The 8,061-nt window shown below is 42.9% G+C and overlaps 1 pseudogene; it reads left to right on the forward strand.

Annotated features, from left to right (window-relative positions):
• Positions 1 to 5,408: 5,408 nt before the first annotated feature.
• On the forward strand, positions 5,409 to 6,281 carry LOC133888382 (uncharacterized; annotated as a pseudogene).
• The last annotated feature ends 1,780 nt before the right edge of the window (positions 6,282 to 8,061 follow it).

An 8,061-nucleotide genomic window follows, 5' to 3' on the forward strand; every position in this document is an offset into this window, starting at 1 on the left:
AGAAGGGGGGAAATTCAAGCGTATATAACAAAATAAACTTTATTACTCAAATAGATCAGCCCTATTATATGCGGACTACAAAGATTTTTCTCTCAAAACTCTCACCTATTACTTAGGCTAAGCATTCATCTTTCTCTCCTCTAAAACCCTAGCACAATGCTCTCATATGAGTGGCACAAGGGATCAAATTTTTGGTTCATCCTCTCCCATAGTCCTACCCCTCTATTTATAGGTCTAGGAAACTTTAACCCCTAAGTTTTCTGGCTTTTTCCTAAAATATCTCTCTCTTCTAGTACACTCTTACCTACTACTGAGGATATTTTACTCCATTTTCTTCTCCATTCATCGGACGGCCTTGACGCCTTCACAACTTAGCTTCGCCTCGATGCAAGATTTAAGATGGTGCCATGTACTTCTCCAATCCTCCCACGGTTTTGAGGCCAAACCATAAAAACCTAGCATGATTCTCAAAGCGTGACTAGCCGCCACTTGCTTCGACCTGAAGCAAGCGCTCTAATGATAATGTGTGTCCTCCGTTTTACGATCTTGACTGCCGGTAAGTCTCTCCTGCTCCTGAACCCTCAGGCTGTCTTGTCACTTTCATCGGCATCCTCTTCACTTGACTTTATCAACATGCCGCCTTTATCCTCCGTTTCATATTTTACTTGACCTTCATGTGTACAGCTAGGACCACCCTTGATTCTGCCCGACCCTCCTTGATCGTCTCGCACCAAGGACGCTTTTAGCCCCGATCACCCGCTGTCGACCCCCAAGTTGCATCCGTCACATGCACACTATGAAACAAGCAAACACATTTCTCCACACTCCAAAACATCTCCAGGCTAGCACAAAATCAAAAACTTCAACTCAAAGCACATCCTGCAGAAAATATGAACACCGAATGTTCCAGTATATTCTACTCCTGAACACCGGACCATACGGTGAGTGTAGCACTATCTGCTCGAAATTTTTTTTGCTCTCTGCAAGAAAAGATGCGATGGAATCTTCCGATGATCACATATCCATCATCGGATAATCCGGTGTGTGCCAATCCACCGAACAATCCTTCTACAACCTCTCTGCAACAAAAGGCCTGGCTCATTTTCCGGTGTTGACAAACTCAGCACCGAACCATCTGGCATACATATTCAAACTTGGCGCCAAAAATCTCCTCTCTATAGAAAATACTCTGGCGCTCTCTAAGTCCATCGCCGAACCATCCAGTGTTTGCTTCCATTTCTGCTTCTGCACTGAAAATGCTCCGGTGCTCACTTCACCGTAACGCCGGACTATCTAGTGTGGTGAAAAACCTACACACCGGATGTTCCGATGAGGCATAATTTTCTGTACTATGAAACAATTTGCTCCAATGCAAACTTTGGTTGGCCATAAACAAGATCATACACAAACAAGCTCATGCCAACCAAAATTATTTCAAATCCAACATTGTCAATGATTCATCACATGCAAACTAAAGCACATTTCAACTTGGTTTCTCAATCTCCTCTTGATGAGTGCATTAACAACCCTCAAAACACAAAGATTTGAGTTTGAAGAATTGAAGCATGTCCAAGTGACCAAAACTCAAGAAAGAGAAAGAACCATGTTACTTGGCATAAGAAAGATTGCAAAAGGCCGAAGAGAGGCAAAGACAATCCACAAACCTCAAAAGAGCAAGAATAACTCAAGGACTCAGAAACAAGTGCTCCTCTTGATGAATGCACATTTTTCATTTTTCTTTGAGGTTTGTTGCAAATATTCTCATTTCTCTTCTTTTGAAGCATATTTATGCATATTCTCATCTTTGTGCATATCCTAAAACATTAGGAACATGCAATCCTAAATGAGCTTTTACAAGTATACCACAAAGCATTTGCGAGAGCTAGAAATGTTAAAAGGCTCCGGAAGGTAGAATGTAGAGCTCACAATCGCATAGAGGCTAAAAAAAAGACAGTGACACAAGAACATGAAGCTTGACAAGCTAAAACCGAAGAATTGATTGGCACATTTAATTTCACATAGCCGAATCATTTTCAAAGTGATCACCACATAAGTATCCACTCTTGTCGAGGCAATACAAGCATTAATAACTAGCCAATTTTAACCTCAAGCTATGCAAACATGTGTTCATGACAGTAGGCTTTGCAAACGCCCATATATGAAATCAAGATTTAGATTGATCAAGTGATTAAAAAGAATTAAATAGTTAGGCACATTTCTTTGAATTTCATTTTATCCTCAAGTTGCCACTTAGCCAAGCAAAATGTCACGCAACTGGGTACAGTAAACACCTTGAGGTTTCAAGACAACCGTATTGGAACACATTTTAGCACAAGAGACTAGATTTTTCAAGATTATTCAATTTCTCACAAGTTATCAAGGTGGTCACAAGATCAAGTTAAGTAGTGCCTTTATGACATAAGAAATACATGTTCCCCCAAGGTTCTATCATGAGCTAAACATTTAACAAAGAAAGAAAATATAGTGCAATGTTCTCCAATCCACTGTCTTGAATCAAGAAGACCTATAGCAAGATATTCATCAAACTAGTCTTAACACAAGCATTGACTAAGCCTAAGTAATTATGAACATGGTGATCAAGAATGAAGCATTTCATAGCCTATATGATTCATAAAATTGCTAAATTTCATTTTAAGGAAAGAAAGCTTGCTTGAAATATATCATATCAAAGCATCAAGAAGAGCCTAAGATTAAAAGATTGCTCCACACAACTACTCAATCAACTTAGTTCAAATTCAAGTCTAGCAATCGAAAATGCTAATGACATACAAGTCAAAAATCAACTACTATGATTATATTACATAATGAAATGTAATGTAAATGCAACAAAAGTAAAATAGAGTATGTACAAAGGACAACTCCCCCTCACACAATACCATAAGGACGGCACACACCGAGCTCTCCTCTCAAATAGGCAAATATTATAGTATCTAGAGGCTTGATGAATATATCGATTAGCTGGTGTTGGGTATCTATATAGCTCAACTCAATGTCTCCCTTTTTATTGTGATCTTTTAGAAAGTGAAATCTCACATCTATGTGTTTGGTTTTGGAGTGTTGAACTGGGTTGTTTGCTAAGCTTATGGCACTGGTGTTATCACACAAAAGTAGTACACTCCTGAAATTCAACCCAAAATCCCTCAAAGTAGCAATCATCCACAAAATTTGTAAGCAACAACTATATATTTAGCTTCAGCAGTATACTATGCAACGCTAGATTATTTACGAGAAGACCAACACATAAGAGAAGTACCTAAGAAGTGATAAGTACCAGAGGTACTTTTCCTATCAATTCTACAACCAGCAAAATCTGCATCCGAAAAATCTCGAAGAGGAAGCAGAAAACCAAAGCCCATACTCGAGAGTGTACTTGAGGTACCTCAGAATACATTTCACTATTAGCGGTGAGACATTCTCAGTGAAGCCTAGAAGCGAGCACACAAGAAAATGGTGAAGTGGATGTCAAGTCTTGTTGCCGTCAAGTACAAGAGAGAGCCGATCATAGTTCTGTACTCCCGCTGGTCCACCTCCTCACCATCTTCATCTGGATCAAGCACGTTTGAGGTAGCCATCGGTGTCGCCAAGGGCTTCGCATCACTCATGTCAAACTTCTTCAGCAAATTCTTGGTGTACTTCATCTGGTAGACGAATGTACCTTGCTTGATTTGCAGCCCAAGGAAGAAGTTGAGCTCGCCCATACCAAGCCTTTCTAAGCTTGTAAACTCTATATGGGTATTTGGGGTGCTCAACATCCACTTCTTTCACTATTGCCTAACATAGACCTCTTCCTGAATGAAACCATTTAGAAAAACACTCTTAACATCTATTTGATACAACTTGAAACCCTTGGATGCCGCGAATGCAAGAAGGATCCTAATGGCTTCTAGCCTAACTATGGGTGCAAAGGTCTCTCTCTAAAGTCTATCCCTCAACCTGAGTAAAACCCTAAGCCACTAGTCTAGCCTTGTTTCTCATTATAGATCCATCCTCCCATTGTTTGTTTTTGACAACCATTTGGTTTATATGGTGTGAACATTAGGGGTGGCTCTACAAGGACCCAAACTTTGCTTCTTTCATAGTTTTCAAGCTCTTCATGCATGGCATTGACCCAACTCGAATCAGATAAATCATGTCTAACATCATATGGCTTAAAAGAAGCAATGAATGCAAAATCAATAAAATGAGTATGAGAAACAAAATTGGAACTCGTTACCCTCTCATTGATGTCACCGATCATCATATGTGGAGGGTGTCGTCACTAAATGTGTTGAGGGGCCTCACGCTGTGAGTGTACCTCTCCCTCAAATACTGCTGGTGCAGATTCAAAAGTAGCTAAAGTGAAAGTAGAGGCTGCAGGATCTTCTGCTAGAGTAAAAGAAGCAGGAGGTAGCTCTGGAGTAGGTGTGGTTGAGGGAAGTAATGGATTATCCTCGTCATCACCAAGAGCTGAAAGGTCACCATCTACAAAGATGCTCTCGCTCATCTCCTGATCACCTGTACACTTAAGGACAGAACTAGCACAGGGGGTTGACTCATCAAAAGTCACATCACATGACTCTATGATGGTATTAATTTCAAGATTATAAGCCCTGTAAACACCTAAGAAAATGCTATTAAAAGAACACAACTCGAACTTATCCGGATTATCACACCTTAGGATGAAGCATTGACACCCAAAAACTCCCAAATGCGAAACCTTCGACTTTCTCCCAAAGCGCAAGTCATAAGAAGTCAAATTCAAGATCGAGCGTAAGAAAACCCGCTTTGAGATGTAGCATGCTACGTTAATGGCCCCAGCTCAAAACTTTCTAGGAGTCCTATGCTCATCGAGCATCGTCCTAGCCATCTCAATCAAAGTTAGCACCGGACCATCCGGCGCATATATTCAAACTTGATGATAAAAATCTCCTATCTGTAGAAAATACTCCGATGCTCTCTAAGTCCATCGCCGGACCATCCATTGTTTGATTCCATTTCTACTTCAGCACTGAAAATACTCAGGTGCTTACTTCACCGTAACACTGGACTATATGGTGTGGTCAAAAACTCACACACCGAATATTCTGGTAAGACATAATTTCCTAGACTCTAAAATAGTCTGCTCCAATTCAAACTTTGGTTAGCCATAAACAAGAACAGACGTAAACAAGCTCATACAACAAAAATCATTTCAATTCCAATATTATCAATAACTCATCATATACAAATCAAGAAATATTTCATCTTGATTTCTCATACACTGAATTAGATCTCATGGACCCATGGATGTGTTGCGTTGCTGGTTTGAATTCTCGCTACCAATCAATAATGAGTGGATACAAAACTACATTAGCAGTCTCTTCCAATTTACATACGCTGATTCCACGAAGCAGGTGACTATATAAGCAATGGTTGCAAGTCTGCTAGACCTCTGGAACCATTGGGCGATCCAGATCCTGGTGCTCTTTAGTTTCACCCTGGAGGTTGTCCTCGTCCTCCTCGTCGGGATTTCGCAGCATGAGGCCTCCACCATGCCGAAGCTCATCCTCTAGCTGGCGTACCAGTTGGCCACCTCCACCACAATATATACCATCAGCCACCTGTCCCTCCCCAACTTCCCGCACGAGCACCAGCTCGTGGCGTTCTGGGCACCGTTCCTCCTACTGCACCTTGGTGATCCAGTTAACATCACGGCGTATGCGCTCCAGGGCAACGAGCTGTGGCTGCGGCACCTGCAGACTCTCACCGTGCAGGTCCTTGGAACTTCTCATGTTCTCTTCAAGCACATCAGCGGCAATGGGTCCATGGTTATGCTGGCAACTGTCTTGACATTCGCAGTCGACGTTCGTAGACGGGTTTGTAGCCCAGCGGTAAGGTTTGGTGGAGCCTTGCCTGCTGCCATGGGTTCGAACCCCGGCGTTTGCAGGGGGCACTGCCCCTTCGGGCCACGTCTCTATTTCTGATGGGTATCGTTCATCCCCTGAGGCATCTGAGCCCTCTGAAACTGGGAGTGTGAGCCTCCTTCGTGAAAAAAAAAGTATGGGAAAAGGACGTGGGCTCTCAGGTGTGGAAACCTGGATAGCATGCGGAGCTCTCTAAAGAACCAACCATCCACCAAACACAATCACTTTCACCCCCAAGATCATGGATTGGACAAAGACGAGCTCCAGCTGCGGCGTGCTCACATGCTGTTCCATATCTGCAAGCGTGCCATAGTTGATTCTTCTGTCGACATTGACTCAGATGACCATGACACCACCGAGAAGCTTGAGAGACACTGAGCTCGGCGTATGTGGTCATTGATGGAGATGGAGCTCTCCCTCATGTATGACATCTTGTACACCAAGGCAGCAGTCATCCACACATGGTTCGGCTACTGCATCCGACTCATCTCATCACTCGCCCTTATCGCCTCGCTCTTGTTATTCTGCCTCAGTGGCGAAGATGGTCATAGCAGAGTTGATGTCATGGTCACATACATCTTGCTGGTCGGTGCCTAGCTCCTAGAGACAACATCACTGCTGAACGCACTGGGGTCGACCTGGACAATGCTTTTTTGTATGCCACACGCTGGAGCTGGCTTTGATACACCCTTTTGTGTGCAATGGAAGGTGGGATCGGCTTCGTCATGTGCTCGTCTCTCTTCTCTTGCTTGTTGAGGCAATCACTGGAAGAAGTAGTAGATCGTCGAGGAGGTGGCCTGGCAAAATGGGACAGTACAACATGTTGCACTTTTGCGCATGTTGCAATAAACCAATTTCACCTATACTTGGTAGGGTCTCTAAGATGTTAGGAGTCTAGGAGCTGTGGGACAGGAAGCACTACTTTGGGAAAACTCAGATTTCAGATAAAGATCAAGAAGGAGGTGAGAACGTATATGTAGAGCGATTGCACAGGGTGGGGAGGGTGAACGCACTAGACGTGCTTCGAAAGAAGTGGAGTCAGGAAGCATTGGAGGGTCTGAGATTGTATGAAGATGTCAATGAACTTATCGGAGTTGAGTTCCAAGAGGGCATAATCATATGGCACATCGCCACTGACATTTCTTTCGTCTGCACCATCTTTGTGAGACCATGAGAGTCATCTGCATCAGGGAAAGGGTAGGTGTTGGGTATGATCTCGGTGAACACCTTAACATCTCCTAATATAACAAACTCACCGGGAGTCCACGGGGAGCTCGTCCCCACCTCTCACACCCTGATGGGGGGCACAACCAACTTATTGGTTATGGTCCCGTTCCACCAGCACCATATATAAAGGGGGCTAAGTCGGGGTCGCTGTGCGGGGCCCTAAACCCTAAAACTGATCACATGGGGGCGATGTGCGGAGCGAAGGACGCCACCACGTCAGGATTGACTTCACCAAGCTCCCCCTCAAGTCGGCACTATGACAACACGTTCTCTTGGTGTGCTTTTCCTTCTTGCCCTTGCCAGTATTCTTGTCCCCAAACTCTTCTTCCTCATCATTTGCTTTAAGTGGATTGTACTTATATGTTTCATCCTCCACATTGTCATCACTCACTTGAGTTTGCACTGTCATAGCTACATCTCCTCATCTACATCTCCTCCTCATCAACTCTTCTATATGGCATCTCTGGATGCCGGTATGTCCACATGCTTCTGCTTTAAGGTGGTGTTTGATACTAGGGCCAATGATCATGTGAATTAAGACGTGGTTTAAATTCAACATTTGACATCATAGCCATAATTAGCCCTAATCAGACCCAATTAGACCTAATAGACTTATTTAGTGTTCGGATGATGCTAATTGATGTCAATTATATTTCTTTTGTCGTCGGTTTAGTAAATTGGCCATCAATTGAATATTCTCTAATCTAATTGGGTTCGGATAAGTAAGATTAGTTCATGGTTATGTGCATCTGATCATGAACTTGGTTGTTTATGTCTTGGGTTAATGTTAATTATGCATGTTTTAAGTGATGATTGGTTCTAATTAGCCTCGGTTAGAGCCAATTAATCATGTTTCTGAATGTATATGCATGTTAGTGTGTTTTTTCGGGTCGGTTTGGGGGCAAATCGACATGTTTGGGGCCGAATTGAG

The sequence above is a fragment of the Phragmites australis genome, chromosome 13, assembly GCF_958298935.1.
Source record: "Phragmites australis chromosome 13, lpPhrAust1.1, whole genome shotgun sequence".
NCBI classification, from domain to species: domain Eukaryota; kingdom Viridiplantae; phylum Streptophyta; class Magnoliopsida; order Poales; family Poaceae; genus Phragmites; species Phragmites australis.